Source organism: Portunus trituberculatus, chromosome 25 (genome assembly GCF_017591435.1).
Source record: "Portunus trituberculatus isolate SZX2019 chromosome 25, ASM1759143v1, whole genome shotgun sequence".
NCBI classification, from domain to species: domain Eukaryota; kingdom Metazoa; phylum Arthropoda; class Malacostraca; order Decapoda; family Portunidae; genus Portunus; species Portunus trituberculatus.
Genome location: NC_059279.1, coordinates 15,434,455 through 15,454,440, shown reverse-complemented (window position 1 = coordinate 15,454,440; position 19,986 = coordinate 15,434,455). Strand labels below are relative to the sequence as shown.

At 39.3% G+C, this 19,986-nt stretch overlaps 1 long non-coding RNA gene across 1 annotated transcript in view; it reads right to left on the bottom strand.

Annotated features, from left to right (window-relative positions):
- The window catches only part of LOC123508950, a 30,334-nt gene extending 11,201 nt beyond the window's left edge, over window positions 1–19,133 (bottom strand). The window contains exons 1-2 of the long non-coding RNA XR_006676054.1: window positions 17,783–19,133; window positions 16,509–16,675 (exon numbers count right to left, since the gene is read on the bottom strand). This is a non-coding gene — a long non-coding RNA (uncharacterized LOC123508950). The remainder of the gene's footprint in view (window positions 1–16,508; window positions 16,676–17,782) is intronic.
- Window positions 19,134–19,986: the final 853 nt, after the last annotated feature.

Below are 19,986 nucleotides of genomic sequence, written 5' to 3'. Positions count from 1 at the left end.
CCATCAGCAGCCTCACCAAACACAAATACCAAGATACTGCCGCCGCTGTGTTGATCCTCCGGGCGCTGCATATCTACTGAGCGAGGTGGAGTTTGCCCAGGGAAGCGATAGGGGCGAGAGGGGAAGGCAGAAGGTGAGGGAGAGAGGACAGCAGAGAATAATATTAGGAACCATATTCCAAAAAGTTCCTCCACCACACCACGACTGGTTTTAAAAGGCTCTAGTTGATGTTGGTGTTGGTGTTTTCACGGTTTTATTGGCAGATTAAGATTTTTGCACTATCAATAAGGAAAATAATCCTGAAAACTCAGTCAATTTTAGCTGTTTTGCCTTTAAAAGTAGTCGTGATGTATTACTCTGTGTTACGCATTGTGTGTTAATTTTGCTTTTAATCCCTTCAGTAGCATGGCGCGTTTCCATATTCATTTTGCTTATCTGGTGATTTTATACAGCTTCAGAAACTTATGTAAGTCATTAAAATAGTGAAGAATGTGGCCATTAAACGTCTGACCTCCATAGACTTTTAATAATGCAAATAAAATGTCTAATCATACCCAAAACTCAAGGCAGAAATGTGTCCCAGTACTGAATGATTTAAAGGGATAGAGGTCCGCGAAGAAGATTACATATTTTTGATGTTACGGGCCAGGTATTAATTTTGCTTTGTGGGGAATACGTAAAGACTCAACTCGCTACTCCACTACTTCAGTCTGTCGTAACTTTATTTCATCCTCGTTCCACCTATTTCCCTTAACGAACGTCTGTCTATATCTGTATTACATCTCCCATACCTCTGTCCAATAATGTCCTCCACCTTACACATGCCTGTCTAGATCTGTCTTCCGCCTCACATCTGTCAAATTCTTTCTTCCACCTCCCATAGCCCTGTCTAGCTTTTGTCTTTCACCTCACACATCCCCTGTCAAACTTGTCAAGTACTATCTTCCACCTCACACACCCTTCCACCTCACATACCCTTGTCTATTAATGTCTTCCACCTAACATCTCCCTGTCTAATTCTGTCTTCCACCTCCAATAGTCCTGTCTAGCCATTATCTTCCACCTCACATCCTCTGTCTAGATCTGCCTTCCACGGTCCACATCTATCCAATTCTGTTTTCCACCTCCCATAACCCTGTCTAGCTTTTATCTTCCACCTCACACACCTCCTGTCTAATACTATCTTCTACATAACATCTGTCTAACTGTCTTCCGCATCACACATTTCCAACTCTGTCCTTCACCTCACACACCTGTATAATTTGAACAGGAACACGTCGACCAATCAGAACATTAGAAGAGCTTCGAATTGTGGCAGTGTTAGCAGTGTTACCATACCCACATGTCTCATCTGGCGGGGAAATGACTGCGCTGGACCCCATGACACCCAATACAGTGTGGTGGAGTGCAAGAGCGAGAGGAAGAGAGGCAGCTGGTGGGGTAAGGAGGCGCGGAGATAAGAGGATAAAGTGAGGAAAGGTTTATGTTGAAAGGGAAGCTACAACAGAAATTTAGAAGATGTAGGATGAAGGATATGGAGAGGAGGATTAGTGTAGGATGGAGTGAAGATAGGACCAGGATAACGGTGATGGAGGATGAGGATAGAGGATGGATGGGTCTGTGCACTGAAGGAAATGAGGAATGAGTTTGGGTGAAAGGGAAAAAAAGGTTGGTGGAGAGGTGAAGTTAGTACTTGAAGTGGAGTTGAGAGAGAGAGAGAGAGAGAGAGAGAGAGAGAGAGAGAGAGAGAGAGAGAGAGAGAGAGAGAGAGAGAGAGAGAGAGAGAGAGAGAGAGAGAGAGAGAGAGACTTTCAAGGACCTACTGTTATATATAAATGCATTCTGATTAATTTTACTTTTTCATTCTTTCTACAAGCTTGAAATATTGTTGTTGTTACTATTATTATTATTATCATTATCATTATTATTATTATTGCGTACATTTTTCCTTGATAACTAATTAGTCTGAGACATCTTTATTTGTTCTACAGCGACTTCTAATCAAGCTCGGAATAAATTGCACCATCTATTCTTTTTTTAATAATTTTTCTTGCAGATGGTTTTAAAATACTCCGTGCATTATTTCTGTTGTTCATTGAAAGGTCACGAATCGACACGTGTTCTCTGTCATACAACTCCCAGAGACACGGCACGGAAAGTCTCAAGGAACACATCACGATATTATAACACAACGTATGAGAGACAAAGGACACGGGATTTTATATATACTGCCTTCTAAAACCACAATGTCATCTAGGGAAATCATACAAGAAAATCCCTATGCTCCATCTCTCTCTCTCTCTCTCTCTCTCTCTCTCTCTCTCTCTCTCTCTCTCTCTCTCTCTCTATCTATCTATCTATCTCTGAAAACAAGTGACAGAATAAAGAAAAATGATATGAATCTTTCCATCCCTCTTTCTTTTAATTTCTTCATCCTCCTGTTGCTGTTCCTTCATTTTTCCGCTTCTCTCTCTCTCTCTCTGCTTTCTCCATTTTCTCCACCTCCTTCTTTCTCTTCTCTCCGCTTCCTCCATTTCCTCTTCCCTAGAATTTCAAAACTCCACCTCCATCAATTTCTTCTTTCTATTTCTTCCCTCCATGTTTCCGCCTCACACACTCCGCATCCCTCCATTATTCTCTCCATAGTCCTCTCTTCAGGCTCTTACACACAAGTTTTCTCTCTTCTCCTCTCCACTTCCCTCCACTTCTCTCTTTGATGCACGTGCCACTTTGCCGTTTCCACCCAGACGCCCCTCAATGTTCCTTTAAGGCTAACGGCCTGTGATCCACTTCACCACATACACACAATACCTTGCTAATTAGGCACAGGTAAGGCGGCCGTGTCAGGTGAGCATTGTGGCCTCACCTGTTCGCTCTTGTTTGAGTAAAGGTTTTGTGACCCTTGAAAGGAATCGATGAAAGGGTTTAATCGTTTGTTTTTTTTAGTCAGTTAAGTGGAAAAAGGATTAAGGTATATACTCATACACACATAAGCACACACATACACACGGACACAAAAGGGATACAGTTTAGTGAAAGAATATTTCAGGAAATGTTTTAATCCTGGGAATGTTTTTGCGAAATGGAAAACGATGCGAAAGAAAGACAGCGAAGGTTACAAGATTTGGGAAGGAGGAGACGAGGAGACCTGAAGGAAGGAAGGAGGGATAGAGGAGACCTGAAGGAAGGAAGGAGGGATAGAGGGAAGACTATATTTATACTCTCCTCACCCTCACCCTCCTCCTCCTCCTCCTCCTCTTTCTTCTTCCTACGCTTTCATTCTTTCCTCCTCTTCCATGATTTTCTCTTCCTCATCATCTACTCAATATCTTTTTATATTTTCCATCTTCAATTCCTTTACTTTTGCTCCTCTACCTCCTTCTATTATTCTTTTATCTTCAACTCCTCCTCTTCTTCTTTCGCCTCCTCCTGCTCCTCTAACTCCTGCTCTTTTCCTGTTCCTCATCTTATCTCTCTCTCTCTCTCTCTCCCTCCTTTTCTTTCTTTCTCCCTTCCACCCTTTCCTCCAGTCCTTCCTTCCCTCCTTCCTCCATTCCTTCTTTTACTAACTTTCTCCTATTTTCTTCTTTCCTTCTTTTCTCAACGCTTTTCTCCTTACTTTTCCTCTTTTTCTTCCTCCTTTCCCTCGTCCTTCTCCTTCCCCCCCTCCTCCTCCTCCTCCACATGCTGGGTCACGGACGCTGTGTGTGATTCCTTCGCCTCGACTCACCAGGGAATATCTCTTGCTGTCTGCCACTCATGTCTCACCTCACTCACGTCTCTTTCCCTCCTCATGTCTCTCCTCACTCATGTCTTGTCCTTTCCTCCTTCCTCACGTCTTCTCCTCCCCTTCATCTCCTTCGTCTCGTTCTCTTTTTCTTTCTTCCTCCTTCACTTCATCCCTCCTTTCTCTTGCAATGCTTTTCTGTTGCTTCTCTGCAGTCAGTGAAGCCTTAAATGTACTGGCATCACTCACTTGCTTTATTCTCTCTCTCTCTCTCTCTCTCTCTCTCTCTCTCTCTCTCTCTCTCTCTCTCTCTCTCGATAATATGGCCTTCCTAATGTTTGATAATGATAAGAGTAGTAGTAGTAGTAGTAGTAGTAGTAGTAGTAGTAGTAGTAGTAGTAGTAAAATAGCAGTAAAAATAACAGTAAAAATAGTAGTAATAATAGTAGGATAGCATTAGTAATAGCAGTAACAACAATAACATTAATAACAACAACAACACCAGCAACAATAATGATAACAATAATAATTGTAGTAATAAAAACATTAACAATAATATCCATAACGCATTTTAGGCAATTATTCTCAATCCAATTTGTATTTAATTAGAGACAACAGTATTCCAAATCCTCCTCCTCCTCCTCCTTTTGCTCTTCTTCCACTTCCTCCTCCTCCTCCTTTCACTTACTTAGCTTCTCTGTTCCACTTTTGCTACATTTCCTGCATTCCTATTAATAATTCTGAACAATTCGAAAAGAAAACAAACATCGACCATGAACGAGAATTATTACCAGGAGGAGGAGGAGGAGGAGGAGGAGGAGGAGGAGGAGGAGGAGGAGGAGGAGGAGGAGGAGGAGGATAGCAGGAAAAGAAATACAAGAGTGAATAATAAATAGAGGAAAATGAGAAGGTAGAATTGATGAAGTTTGGTAAGAATTTAGCGAATATTTCCTCTGGTCTTGTTATTTCGCTCCTTTTCTTTCTGATCTTTGTTTATCGTACTCTTGTTTTTTCTTTTCGTTTATTAATTTTAGATGGGTAAATTTTATGGATAGTTGCTATATTAGTTTTTCTTTCAGTTCACTCAAGTTTTTTTTTATAGAATTTTTTTTTTTTGAATCAAGATTTCTTCAAACTGAATTTCCACTATAACCTTTTTCTTCCCCTGCCATTTTTTTTTCTTTTTTTTTTTTTACTTTTAAAGCACGCGCACGCACACACACACACACACACACACACACACACACACACACACACACACACACACACACTCACTCTCTCTCTCTCTCTCTCAAAACGGAAACACGTCCCTTCTAAATAAATCAACACTTCCTCGAAATTCCACGGTGTTCTTTTTTTAACGCCAGGATTTTGTCAGTCTTTCTCTTGTTCGGTCTGTCTGTGTGTCTGTTTGTGAGTGTCTGGCAGATTTTTATTTATGTATTTACTATTTCTTTATTTGCTTGGATGTGTTCTGTTCGTGTTTGTTTGTGTGTCTGTGTTTGTCTGTTTGGCTCTCTAACTGTCTGTCTGTCAGCGTGTGTGTGTGTGTGTGTGTGTGTGTGTGTGTGTGTGTGTGTGTGTGTGTGTGTGTTTAATCTATCTGGGTGTTTGTCTGTCTCTGTCTGGGTGTTTGTCTGTATGTGTACTTATCTGTCAGTCTGTTTTGTCTGTTTGTCTATCTGTCTGTTTGTGAATCAGTCTCTTTAACCATATGTCTGCTTCTCTTTGTCTGTCAATTTTGTCAATCTGTCAGCTTGTCTGTCTGTCTGTCAATCTGTCTGTCTGTCTGTCTGTCTATCTGTCTACCTACATATCCGTTCACCTGTCAACACGTCTTTTTATATGTACACGTGCCTGTTAGTCTGTCCATATGTCTACCAGCCCTATCAGCCTCACTTCTACCAACATCCCCTCTCCCTCTCCCTCTCTCTCATCTACCCTCTGTCCAGCCACTCGTCAATCAAGGGCGGCGTGGCAGGTATTGGGCGGCAGGCAGCTTTCACAAATTGGTAATCAGGCCAGCAGGTTCACACAGGGGGGAAAAAAGAGTCTAATCTCGTCCCCCATGGAAGGAAAATCAAATCCATGACGAAATTATTAGTCATTGGATTAACTTCATTTTTGTGTCTATATCCGCTGTTTCGTTTTTTTTTTTATCTTTTTTTTTTATTGGTATGCAAATGAGGTTTAGATGTTTTGTGATGGTAGTAGTAGTAGTAGTAGTAGTAGTAGTAGTAGTAGTTGAGAAAATATCCAAATAGAAAATTAACAAATATTAATGAATAAAGAAGGATATAAATGAATAAAAAGGGAATAGAATAAAAAAAAAAAAAAGAAAATTATTAACACCGTCAAATACAAGAAAAAAAAACCACACTTTTTAAGCAGCAAAATACGAAAAAAAAGAAAAAAAAGGAAAAAATCTATCACCTACACTTCGAGAGAGAGAGAGAGAGAGAGAGAGAGAGAGAGAGAGAGAGAGAGAGAGAGAGAGAGAGAGAGAGAGAGAGAGTAGTAACCTTAACTCATTCCTCTTACCAATCACCACTATTTTTTTTTTTTCTCACTTCAATCTCATATCTGGAATTTCATCTCTCAATAATTTCCCACTGGTCCAAAAAAAAAAAAAACAAATAGAAAAGAAAAACTCCGACCCTTTCTAATCACACGTCTGTCAAATTATAGAGACGAACAGCGATGATTTTTATTTATTTATTTATTTTTTTTACCTCATTCTGTGGGCCTCTCCTCTCACTTCCCCTCCCACACACTTCCCTCCCCACCCGCCTTCACAAAAACAAAACAAAACAAAACAAAAGATAAATGAGAAAAAGCAAATCAAAAGATAAAAATGAAAAAAAAAATGAAAATGAAGGAAAAAAATGTGCTTTTCTTGATTATTTTCTTTTAATCTTGCAGTTATGTGTGCTGAAGAAAGGAGGGAAAGGAAGAAAGGAATGAAGGAATGAATGAATGAGTGAAGGAAGGAAGGAAAGCAGAAAGGAAGGAAAGAAGGGACATAGGAATGAAGGAAAGAAGGAAGGAAGGAAGGTAAGAAGGAGGAAGGAAGGAAGGAAGGAGGGAAGAAAGAAAGGAATGAAAGAAGGAAAGAAGGAAGGAAAGCAATACTGAAGGAATGAAGGAAGGAAAAAAAGAAAGAAAGAAGAGAGGAAAAAAGAAAGAAAAAGAACAAGGAACCGCAAGAATAAATGAGAGAAACAATGAATGAATAAATGAATGAAGGAATGAAGGAATGAAGAAAGGAAAAAAAAGAGGAAGAATAAAGGAGAAGGAACACGAAAGGAGGCAGGGAGGGAGGTACAAAAGGAAACAAAACAAATGATTAAGAATTGCATGAGAAGAAAGGGAAGCGAGAACCTTAAAACAACAACAAAAAAAAAAAAAAAAAAAAAAAAAATGCGAGAAAGTAAAAGAGAGGAAGGACTTGAAGGAAATGCAAGACGAGTCACAAATAAAGAGAGAGAGAGAGAGAGAGAGAGAGAGAGAGAGAGAGAGAGAGAGAGAGAGAGAGAGAGAGAGAGAGAGAGAGAGAGAGAGAGAGAGAGAGAGAGAGAGAGAGAGAGACCGCAACAGTAAACTAGAAACGATAATAAAAAAAAAAAGATGACAGAATGAAGTTAAGATGAAGAGGAGGAAGAAGAAGATGGATGGCGATGAGGGAGGAAAGGGGAGAGGAAGAATAAAAAGAGACATGGAAGAGACGTAAGAGAAAGAAAAAAGAAATGAAAAAGGAGGAGGAAGAGGAGGTCGAGGAAAAGATGACGAAAAATGATGGATAGAGAAGAACGAGGAATAGAAGAGGAAAAGAGAGGAAGAATGATAAAGAATGAGCTAGCGGAGGAGAAGGAGGAAGAAGAGAAAAAAAACAAAAAGAATGTAAAAAAAAAAAAATCAAGGAAAGACAAGAACGAGTAAAAGAAAACTCGTGAAGAAAGAGATAGAATATGTAAGGAAAAATAAAAAAACACGAAAAAATGAAAAAAAACAAGAAATAAAAGAAGAAACGAGAAGAAAAAAGAGAAATAAGATCGAGTAGGCAAAAGAGAGGAGAATAACAAAAGAGATAGACCACATAACCTACAATTCTGTCAAGACCACACGCTTCCCTCACTGGCTGGCTGGCATTGGACGGAAACACCTCAGTTACCCCTGCCAAATCAACACTGGCCCACACACCAAGACGCAACACCTCAAGGGAACGCTCACCATAACACTAACCCCTCTGATGAAGATATGGAGGTGGGTGGAAGAGGAATGGATGAAAGAGAAGTGTGTGGAAGAGTAATGGTAGATGTGGATGTTGATGGAAGACGTGGTAGGTGGAGGAAAGGGTGGAAAGGCTGCACAGGTGATGAGATTGGGACGAGGGAGGGAAAGGAAAGAAAAGGAAGGAAGAAAACTAATAAAAGGAAGGAAGAAAACTAATATTGGTGAAGCTGAAGTAGGTGTGGTATCTTTACATAATAAGTTTCCAGGTGTTTGACAATGCTTGAGAAATTATAAAGAGAGAGGTATTATTTTTTGGTTAAGGTTTTCGAGATTTATAAGTGAAATGTGTGTGTGTGTGTGTGTGTGTGTGTGTGTGTGTGTGTGTGTGTGTGTGTGTGTGTGTGTGTGTGTGTGTGAGAGAGAGAGAGAGAGAGAGAGAGAGAGAGAGAGAGAGAGAGAGAGAGAGAGAAGTGGTAGTAGGAGATAGTGTTATGGGAAAGATGAATAAAGATCAATAGGGAAACGTAATAACAAAAAAAAAAAATATCAAGGAACAAAAAACGGGAGAAAAAAAAACGGATAAAAATATTGAAAAAAAAGCGGAAAAAAAAAAAAAACGCCAATCAATGAACCAACAAAAAGAGAATGAAAGAGAAACAAAAATGCTTGAAGGGAAAAGTAATAACAGAAAACACTCAACGGACACCAGAAACAAAGAAACGAATGGAAAATACTATAAAACAAACTCAACAGGAGAAAAAATCGTAACGTAACATCCACTTAATACCAAAATAACGACACGAGGAGAGAAGGTCAGGAAAAAAACAAAAAATAGAAAAAAAAAAAACACGCTATACATACACCAACCTAAAGGGAATCAAATCGTCTTTTAGCTAAGAAAACAAATCAGCCCAGATCCTCCTTGTAGAAAATTCGGATCCATATAAAAGAATCGGATCCTTCTTATAAAAAATCGAATCCTCTATGTACTGGAAAGGAGCAATACGTGTCTAAGGGGAGCGTGGTTACGTAAGCTCACTAATTGGACACCACAGCCTTCAGGGGACGTGCGCTGTCCAAAGGGAAGGGCTTAGAGGCTTACAAGGAAGGGAAAAATGGGGCAGCACGTCTTCTAAGTTTCCCTCCATTACGATGACCCACTAGGAAGGAGAGCGGTGTTTTTGAGGCCATTTTGTGAGTTTGATGTTTAGTTTGGCTGTGATTGCTTGGTTTAGTGAGTTCACAAGGCTAAAATGAATAGAAAAGTGGTGAGATAATGAAATGAATAGGTGCAATAAGTGAAAGGAAGCGATGTTTTTGGAGGCGATTTTGTGAGTTTGATGTTTAGTTTGGTGGTGATTGCTTGGTTTTATTGAGTTCACAAGGCTAAAATGAATGGAAAATACATATAATGAAATGAATAGATTGTACAATAGGTGAAGTTCAGCGATGTTTTTGGAGGCAATTTTGTGAGTTTGATGTTTAGTTTGGCTGTGACTGCTTGGTTTGGTGAGTTCACAAGGCTAAAATGAATAGAAAATATAGATGATGAAATGAATAAGATGTACAATGGGTGAAGTTCAGCGATGTTTTTTGAGGCAATTTTGTAAGTTTGAATTTTAGTTTGGCTGTGACTGCTTGGTTTTAGTGAATTCACAAGGCTAAAAATGAATAGAAAAATAGATAGATATGAAATGTATGGAATGTACAACAGGTGAAGGGGAGCGGTGATTTTTTAGGCGATTTTGTGAGTTTGATGTTTAGTAAGGTTGATTTAGTGACCTCACAAGGCTAAAATGAATGGAAAAATAGACAGATAATGAAATGAATAGATTGTACAGTAGGTGAAGTTCAGCGGTGTTTTCGGAGTCAATTTTGTGCCTTTAATGTTTAGTTTGGTAGTGATTGCTTGATTTAATGAAGGACAGCGTTGTTTTTTTGAGCGATTTTGTGACATTGTTGTTCAGTTTGGTAGTCACTGCTTGATTCAATGACCTTAAGTAACTAAAAATGAATGGAGAAATAGATAGACAATGAAATGAATAAGATGTCCAACAGATGAAGATTATAAAGTTGGTTTTGTGGGTGGCAGTGTTTGGTTTGATGGTGATTGCTTGCTTCTATGATTTCACAAGGCAGATATGAATGAATGAATAAATATGTAAAGGAATAAATAAAATGCACAATAGGTAAAAATAGAAATGAAAGAACATAAAAGGGAAAAACAAGCAGTTAACAAGATATTCCTTCATTATACTGACCACGGTGAAGGATTTACAGGTGTTCGAAACGAGTTTACTGTGACATCAAGGCAGGATATTTTCTCAGCTATTAGCATTGTATAGTAATTCCTTCCACTCTGTTTCGTTGTGTTTCTTCAGCGTATTAGTGAACACAAAGGAACTCTAATTTAATCAGTCAATGAACGAGAAAACCTATTGTACACTATCCTTTGTTTTTGAGTCATTCATTGTGTATGTGTGTGTTGTGTTGCTTTGTGTTACATCTTAAAACTCCCTGCACTCATTATAAAATCTGTATATTATCTAAGTTAAAAAGGGGAGATTTCAGTGCATCTACTTATCTATTAATTTCTCTACAAACTAAATTCTTTTCCAGGAGAACCTCGAAAAGGGATAACAAGTGTTTACTGAATAAATACACTAAGTTGATTTATGGTTCCAGTAAACAGTACTGGGGAGGAGAGGAGACGAGAGGCATTTAGGAAGGTAACTCAGAGTATTGACACAGTATTCCAGGCCTTATTATTATTAAAAGTCCTTCTATACCGACTCTACTACATACAAATGAAAGTGCACTACTGATGATTACAAAACCCAACAAAATAAATAAGTTTCGAATCACTGAAATTTAACATGAAACAAGGGAATCAAATTATGAAAAAAAATCATGAAATATGAATTAAAGGTTGATAGAATAAACAAACAAAACAATAAGAAATTAAGGCTGTATAAAATCAACAACAACAACAACAAATACAGAAAAAAGGATGATCTATTTACTCTCATTCCGTAAAGTTAAAGAAAAAAAAAGGAAGGAAAAAAAATAACGATACCTTTACACTTAATTTGTAAAGTTAATTAAAGAAAAAGAAAAAAAAAATCCCTTTACTCTCATTATGTAAAATTAACGCAAATAAAAAAGAAAAAGAAAGAAAAGATTAAAGAAAAATCGATCATAAAACAACAAAATCAATGAAGTTAGACACGAAAACAAAGACCAAATAAAAAAAAAAAATGGATAAATAGAAACAAAAATAACAAAAAAACACTAATGCACAAGTCATCCCTTTACCATTTTCTGTGAAGGACTAAAGCAGATGCAAGGAACACGGGAAGGCGGCTCAGGAAGGATGGAAGGATCGAGGGCTGAGGGTGGATCGCAGTAGTACAGGTGTAAGTGAGCGGGATTCACACGACTAATTAGAAGCAGCCAGGTGTGTCATGCCCGGAGCCCCAGATGTTATGAGAGAGAGAGAGAGAGAGAGAGAGAGAGAGAGAGAGAGAGAGAGAGAGAGAGAGAGAGAGAGAGAGAGAGAGAGAGAGAGAGTGTGTGTGTGTGTGTGTGTGTGTGTGTGTGTGTGTGTGTGTGTGTGTGTGTGTGTGTGTGTGTGTGTGTGTGTACAATAAGAATAAACAAACAAAACGAACGGTTGATTCTAATTTTCTCTCTCTCTCTCTCTCTCTCTCTCTCTCTCTCTCTCTCTCTCTCTCTCTCTCACACACACATCTTTGTTCCTTCATCTCTCTCTCTCTCTCTCTCTCTCTCTCTCTCTCTCTCTCTCTCTCTCTCTCTGTGTGTGTGTGTGTGTGTGTGTGTGTGTGTGTGTGTGTGTGTGTGTGTGTGTGTGTGTGTGTGTGTGTGTGTGTGTGTGTGCGTGTGCGGCGTGTAATTAGTCACCGCCTCGTGTGGATATTAATAACACAGGGCGCGGCGTTCCCTGCCTCCTTCTTCTGTCCTCGCCCCTGATAACCTGAGTCTCATTTTCATCACGTGCAAGGGGTTCGCGTTTTCTGTGCGTGACTCTCATCTTCCAGGTAGGCGAGCCGACTTAATTACTCGGCATACACTAAACCTCAAGAAAACCCGTGTTAAAGTGTACAATGAGGACAAATGAGAGGTAGAAAATGAAGAAAAAGCTTAATTGAGTCGAGTGGAAAAGAGTTAAATGGTGATTAGACGTGATTACAAATTAAATGAAGTGAAAAGAAAATGAGGAGAAGGTTGAAGTGAGAAATGAGGGTAAAGGAGTGATGGAAAATGAAGAAAAGAATTAAATAGTGAGGAAGAGACAAGATTGGAAAATGAATGATGTAAAAAGTTAAAAAAAAAGGTTAGTGAAAAAAAAATGGGGATAAATTAGAGATAGAAAATGAAGAAAAAAAGCTTTGAATCAAATAGAAAAGAAATAAATGGTGAGGAAAAGACAAGATTAGGAAGTAAATAAAAAAAAAATGAAGAAAAGGCTGAATTGAATGGAAAAAAAGAAATTTCAAGGTGAGAAAAGAAGACAGAAAAGAAAAAAACTAGAAAACTAAGCTGAATTAAGTAAAAATTGAAATTAGTCAGTTGTAAAATAATGAAAAAAAAAAACTTGAAATTAATAGAAAAGAGGAACTGGAAGGAGAGGAAAAGAAGACAAGGTTAATGAAAAGAAGAAAATCCTAAAAAAAAAAAAAAAACGAAGCTAAATCTAGAAAAAAAATTGGATGGAAAGTGGTGAATAATGGCATAAAGGCTTGAAATGAATGAAAAGAGACGTATTGGAGGGAGAGAAAAAGAAAAGGTTAATGAAAAGAAGAAAACGTAGAAAAATGAAGCTAAATGTAAAGAAAATAGAAAAAAATAAGATTTAAATAATGACAAAAAGCTTGAATTGAATTAGAAAAAAAAGAACAGGAAGGTGAAGAATAAAAGACAAAATTAATGAAAAAAACTAAAAAAATGAAGAGAAAAAAGTGAAAAACTAAAAAAAAGCTAAATTTAGTAAAAAAAGTAGGATGAAAAGTGGTGAATAATGACAAAAAGGCCTGAAATGAATGAAAAGAGAGGAAATTGAAAGACGAGGAAAAAAGATGACAAGATTAATGGAAACAAGAAAAACCTAAACAACGAAGCTAAATTTAATAAAAGAATAAGTTGAAGAAAGAGTAAATATTGTGAAAAAAGCTTGAATTGAATGATAAAAAGAAAAGAATTGGGAGGCGAGGAAAAAGAAAACAAGGTTAATGAAAAAAAAACTTAAAAAAGGAAGCTAAATCTAGTAAAAAGGAATAGAATAGATAAAAATAAAACAAATAATTGGTAAATAATTGAAAAAAATCTTGAAATGAATGAAAAAAGAGGAATTGGAGGGTGAGAAAAAAAATTACAGAAAACCTGAAAAATAACGAAGCTAAATTTAATGAAAAAATTAAATTAAAAAAGGCGTAAGAAATGAAAAAAAAAACGAACTGAATGGAGAAATAGAGATAGGAAACTGAGGAAACGAAAGCAGAGTTAAAAAATAGGAAAAAAAAATTGTCCTGTCTTCAAACTATATACTCTGACGTAAGCCTGCAAGCAAGTGTTGTTCAGAGCCATCAAAAGTCCTGGCTCTCTTAAACCCGACCTCTCCGCCTTCCTCCTCCTCTTCCTCTTCTCTCCTTCCCTCGTAAACTCTTATACTTTGCTCTCCCTTTCCTTCCCTACGTTTCCCTTCATTTCTAAGCTCTTTACTCTTTCATTCTCTCCCTTTTTGATTCCTCGTCTCTCTCTCTCTCTCTCTCTCTCTCTCTCTCTCTCTCTCTCTCTCTCTCTCTCTCTCGCTCGTTTCCCTCCTATTTTCCAGCCTTTGAGTCCTCTTTGCTTTATTTTTATCTTCTTCTCTTTCTCCCTATGCTCTTTACTCATTCATTCTTTGTTTCCATCTTTTTCGTCCCTCTCTTTTTTTTCCTCTCTTCTCCTTTCATGTATTCTGTATTCTCTTTCTTCTCTTCCTCCTTCTCGTGCTCTTTACTTTTTCATTTTCTCCTTTTTGTAACTCTCTCTCTCTCTCTCTCTCTCTCTCTCTCTCTCTCTCTCTCTCTCTCTCTCTCTCTCATTTCCCTTCTACTTCCTTCTTTTCAACTTATTTCCGTTGATCTACCTCTTCGTTTCTCTCCTTCCTGCTTTTCACCCCGCTTTTCTTCCTCTCATATTCTATTTTTTCCTTCGCCTTCATCTCTCCTTTTATCCTTCCTTCCCTCAGCCATTCCATTTAAGTGCCTCGCTCTCTCGCACTGACAGTTTAGGAAGTAAAAAAAAAATAGCCCTAAGACGCCGAAAAAATACAATAAAATGCGATAAAAGTAAATGAGAAGGGGTCTGGAGCATTGTTATGTAAATACGCCAAGGGTTTACTTTCCCCGTGAGTGAGCAGGTAAGCTTTTTTCGACACCTAGATGGCGTTGTTCCCGCCTCGCCTCCAGAGACCAGTATTCCAAAACGCTTGCTCTTTCACCACTGATCTTCAAATCCCACAGAGACGGTAAACTGGGTTGTCAAGAGTGTTTATCCTGTCAATAAGGCAGAAATTTTTTTTATTTGTCACTAGTACCAAAACAATTCAATACAAGAAAATATTTTTACTTTGAGATTTAAGTACGATTAGACCATTTTATTGGCATTAAGAAGGGTTTATGGAGGTCAGAAGATTAATGGCCAGAGTCTTCACTATCTTAATCACCCCTCATGAATTTCTGAAGCTGTATAAAATCACCAAATAGTGAGCGGAATGAATATGGAAAAGCGTCATGGTAGTCAAGGGGTTAAATTCCAGTGTAGCTTCAAATAGACACTTGAATATAGTGGAGGTGCGAAGCTGATGCGTTTCAGAATATGGTCTTTATATTCGCCTTGGAAACGTCTCTCTCTTCACACGTCCCCCTCACCAGCACAAACTTCTCTGAGACTCACCCTTGCTCGCCAAAATACACTTCTGGAAGCTCCCCCGCCTCACACATCCACCACTCCCACTTACTTCTCCAAGACTCATCCCTAAAGCGCCCTTGGTTCCTAAAACACTCTTAAGGAGCACCACGCCTCACGTATCCACCACTTTCACGCCTGCATCTTTTTACAACTCCTAGGAATCCCTACACTCTCACACACTCTCTTCACGCTCTCCCTTCTTATAGCTGCCTTGTAATGCCTCTCCACGCACCTTGCTTACATACACATAATGGAACAGCTATTTTAATTATCTTCTTTCACCCACGCTCTCCTTTCCTACAAACACCCTGGAGATGCCTACCTACACACCCATCTGACACACCCACACCACACACATACACGTACACCCACACACACACACACACACACACACACACACACACACACACACACACACACACACACACACACACACACACACACACACACACACACACACACACACACACACACACACACACACACACACACACACACACACACACACACACACACTCACACACACACACACACGTAACGAGGGAGACAAACATGCAGTGATTTCAAGATTTTTCATTACAAGATTTTTTTTTTATGGGGAAGAGCAACAATGAAGGGACGCAACTGCTCTTATGTGACAAATTTACCTTCGCAGGTGAAATAAGAGGAGAGTGTTTAGTGTGGATAGCTTAGAGAGAGACTGTGTGACTGGCCTAATTCTGTCTGGCCATGAAAATAAAGGTGGTGAAGGAGACGTGAGACTGAAACCGTGTCGGAGGAATGATGACTGATAATTAAGACAGTGGAGAGCAATTACATACAATCTTCTTTATAATCAGTGAAATCCAGCACCTTTGTTACTTTACTGCCACGTATGCACTGAAATTATCAACTACCAATGAAGAAAACAAATTACAGAGGAGCATTCTTAAAACATAAGCGTCAAACTCTAAACTGTAAGTAGCCTTCGGAATAATCTATGAAGTCTTACACGCAAAATAACAGCTAGATTATCAGATAAGAGTTATTAATTACAGGAACACGTACAAAACACATCATGTTTAATTAAAGAACTAATATTTCATCCTGCGGGAAGGTAACGTTCCATGGTCACGAGGAGGAGAGGAGAAAGAGAAGGACGAGGGAAAAGAGGAGTAGGAGGAGGAAGAGGGAAAAGAGGAGTGGGAGGAGGAGGGAAAAGAAGAGTAGACGGACGAAGGAAAGGATGAGGAGTTGGAGGACGAGAAGGGAAAAGAGGAAAGGGAGTAAGAGAACGAAGGAAAAGAGGAGTAGGAAGAGGACGCGTGAAAAGAAAGACAAAAAGACAAAGGAAAGGAAGAGCAAGAGGAGGAAAACAAAGAAAAAGGGAGAAGAGGATGAGGAAGAGAAAGAATAGTAGGAAAAAAAGACGCCTAGGAAAAAGATGATCAGAAAAAAAAGAAACAAGAAAAAACGATGAGGAAAACAAGGAGACAAAAGATATGGAGGGAAAGGAGCCCTTTGATTGATCTTCCTGTAGTATCTGGGACCAAAACACCACAATTCACCAAACACACCAACGAAACAACTAACTCACCTCCTGATCCTGAACACTGCATCCAGAAGTATAGGTGAACACACAGACGCGGCGAACACCGACATAGAGTAAGCGAGCAGAGGTATTATAGACTTCCAACGCCACACTGCCTCCTTGTCCAGTCCCATCCCGCCACTTCCCGCTCCGTCCAGCTCTCGACCACTCTCCTGGAAAGCAATCATTTATTTGTCTTTCTCCCCAAAACGGCTTCTTATTATTATGTACTGGAATAATAATGAAATGTTTACCTCCTCCTTTTCTTCCTTTTCACTCTTTTTACTAAGAAATAATATGTACTTATCCATAAAAAAACAATGCTCTCTCCCTTATTACACTCAGTAATCACTCGCTAATGTTCCTATGACTCGTGCTCGCTGGCAAACACGTACGCATGAAAGCACGGAGCACACACGTAAGCACGGACGGACACACACACACACACACACACACACCTTCACAACATACTATAAGTGTTGCAGGTCACAGCAGACAGCAGCAAGGTGGGTCAGCTGCCTTCACACTCGCTGATGGACAAAATTAATAAATAAAGACAGGTGGAGACTTGGTAAGCACACACACACACACACACACACACACACACACACACACACACACACAATACCTCTATGCAATGAAATACAGGGCACACGCACTATTTATAATACCTCTATGCAATGAAATACAGGACACGTACACACACACACACACTAATACCTCTATGCAATGAAATACAGGACACACACACACACACACACACACACACACACACACACACACACAAATACCTCTATGCAATGAAATACAGGACACACACACACACACACTATTTATAATACCTCTATGCAATGAAATACAGGACACACACACACACACACACACACACACACACACACACACACACACACACACACACACACACTAATACAGGACACTACACAATACCTCTATGCAATGAAATACAGGACACACACACACACACACACACACACACACACACAGGTGGAGACTATGCAATGAAATACAGGACACACACACACACACACTATTTATAATACCTCTATGCAATGAAATACAGGACACGTACACACACACACACACACACACACACACACACACACACACACACACACACACACACACACACACACACTAATACCTCTATGCAATGAAATACAGGACACACACACACACACACACACACACACACACACACACACACACACACACTAATACCTCTATGCAATGAAATACAGGACACACACACACACACACACCAGCAGCAGAAAGGAGCCATGTCTAGGTCTGGGTCTGGGTCCAGCCGCCGACACGCCCCTCGTTGATGACGTCACATATACGTTATGTAAATCATTTTGAAAATGCCGATTAGCAAAAAGACAGCTATACACGAATGCTTATCAAATTCTGACTTGTTATAAATCAAAACTAATTCCTAAAAAGTAAAATCATTACCAAGCTGAGCAATAAGAAAACATTTACAAAAACACCGTAAATAAAAGTGTTAAAATATCGACATGTTTAAAAACAGTTCCAAAGCCCACTAGTTTCACTCAACAGAATCGCAATCACTTTTGAAAAATATGAACTAGTTTCAGAACACATTAAAACTTGGCAGCATGTTGAAATAAAATAAAATGTCTTTTATATATGTCAGTTTTACACATTTTAAAGGCACTATAAATCACTATTAAATTCCACATATTTAGACTATCAGGAGCGTAACACAATTTAACCATCATAAACGATTTGCTGAAAACACAAGCACTTCACTACAACTTGAAATAAAATATCAATGATACCGGGTTTGAAAAATTTGTAACGGAAACTGGGCTCTTATCTAAACCATAAACAACCTTTAAATCACTATGTTTCACGCAACACAATCATATAATACATTTTAAACACTCCTACTTACGTGTAGAAAGCATGAAAACTTAACAGGAGAAATAAGTGAGCTAAGAAAAAAAAATTGTTGGAACTGGCAAGGCTGATGCAGGGTGGGACATGACGTTATCAGGATATTCGTACCCGCTCAGGCCGGCCACTCGCTATTTCGCCTCACTGGGCCCTGCTGACACACAAAGCTGGCAATACGACGTACCTCAACACGTGATGTGAAAAACTATGCATGCACCTCCACTTTGTGACATGTCTGGCTTATAAAAGTAAAAAATAAAGCACAAAATGTGAGACCTGTCCACGGCCACTACCCATCCCTCGATTTATGGACATGATACTTGCATTTTAACAACTTTCAAGGACCTGCATGAATTGATTCGCTATTAATGTGTTCTGAAGGTTAAGTTAGAGCCAGTTGGGACGAGGTACCATTATTACCACAGGCGCTGAGTGTGTTGTTACTGCTGGGAGTCACCAAGTGTTGTCTCCTTCATTGTGTTGTGTGTTGGCGGCGTCTGGTGCTATGGTAAATATCTTCACTTTGTACACAGAGATAGATATACTGAATACTGCTGCTGCTTGCCTGCTGATAATCTCTGTGTCTCTCCACACACAAAGACAATATGAGACAGTGTTGAGCTCCATACACCACAACAGCAAGCCATACACTAACACAGACAAGCAAACACCTATTAGCCAAACACGATAGACCGGTCCTTTCCCGCCCACCACCACCACCACGGACACAGGTGCCAAAACTGAGTGAGTGACTGACTAGTGGTGGCGCCAGCTGACCGCCACCAGCCACGACCCCGCTAAAACAAAACATATCAAACACAAACCTCCACTTCCTCCTTCTCCTCCTATCTCTCAATTTCCTGTCACTGTGCGTTAGGTATTCTATAACATTAAAACAAAGTTAAATGTCGTGTAAAATAAATAAATATGTAAACAGATTAATAAGTAACATCAGTTTATTCCTATTTGTTCCGTGTCCAACCTGCGTACATGCCTCGCTTTCCGACTTGGCAATACTGAGGTGCCGCTACTACAAAAATGTTTATGGCTGTGACGACTCTCTTACCTGGCTACGAGTGCAACAGTAGTGGCGGTAGTCGTGTAGGTACCGATGTTAGTTTGTCCTCCTTTTGTAGACTGTTGTAGGGTGGACTGCGTTATCTTGGTGACGAGTCCTTTACTGCCGGTGAATGGCCAACTTGTCAACGATTAGTTTGTAGTCCTTTTTTCTTCTTTTATTACAAAACGAACGGTCTTCAAGAGTATCAAAGTTCGGCACCATGCAATCTCTCTCTCTCTCTCTCTCTCTCTCTCTCTCTCTCTCGCAAAACTAAACGGTAATGAGAGACCACCGCTTACTCCCGTCCCTTCAACTGTCCGCTAGGTTATGCAAGCCTAAGGGAGCTGTGGTGCTTAATTATTAGCATTATTATGGCTTAATTATTAGTACACTGGTGCGAGGAAGTCACCGAAATGAGGCTAACAAGGGAAGAGACAGGCCAAGTGAAGTAGACGAGGCGAGAAAGGACGAAAAAATAAAATA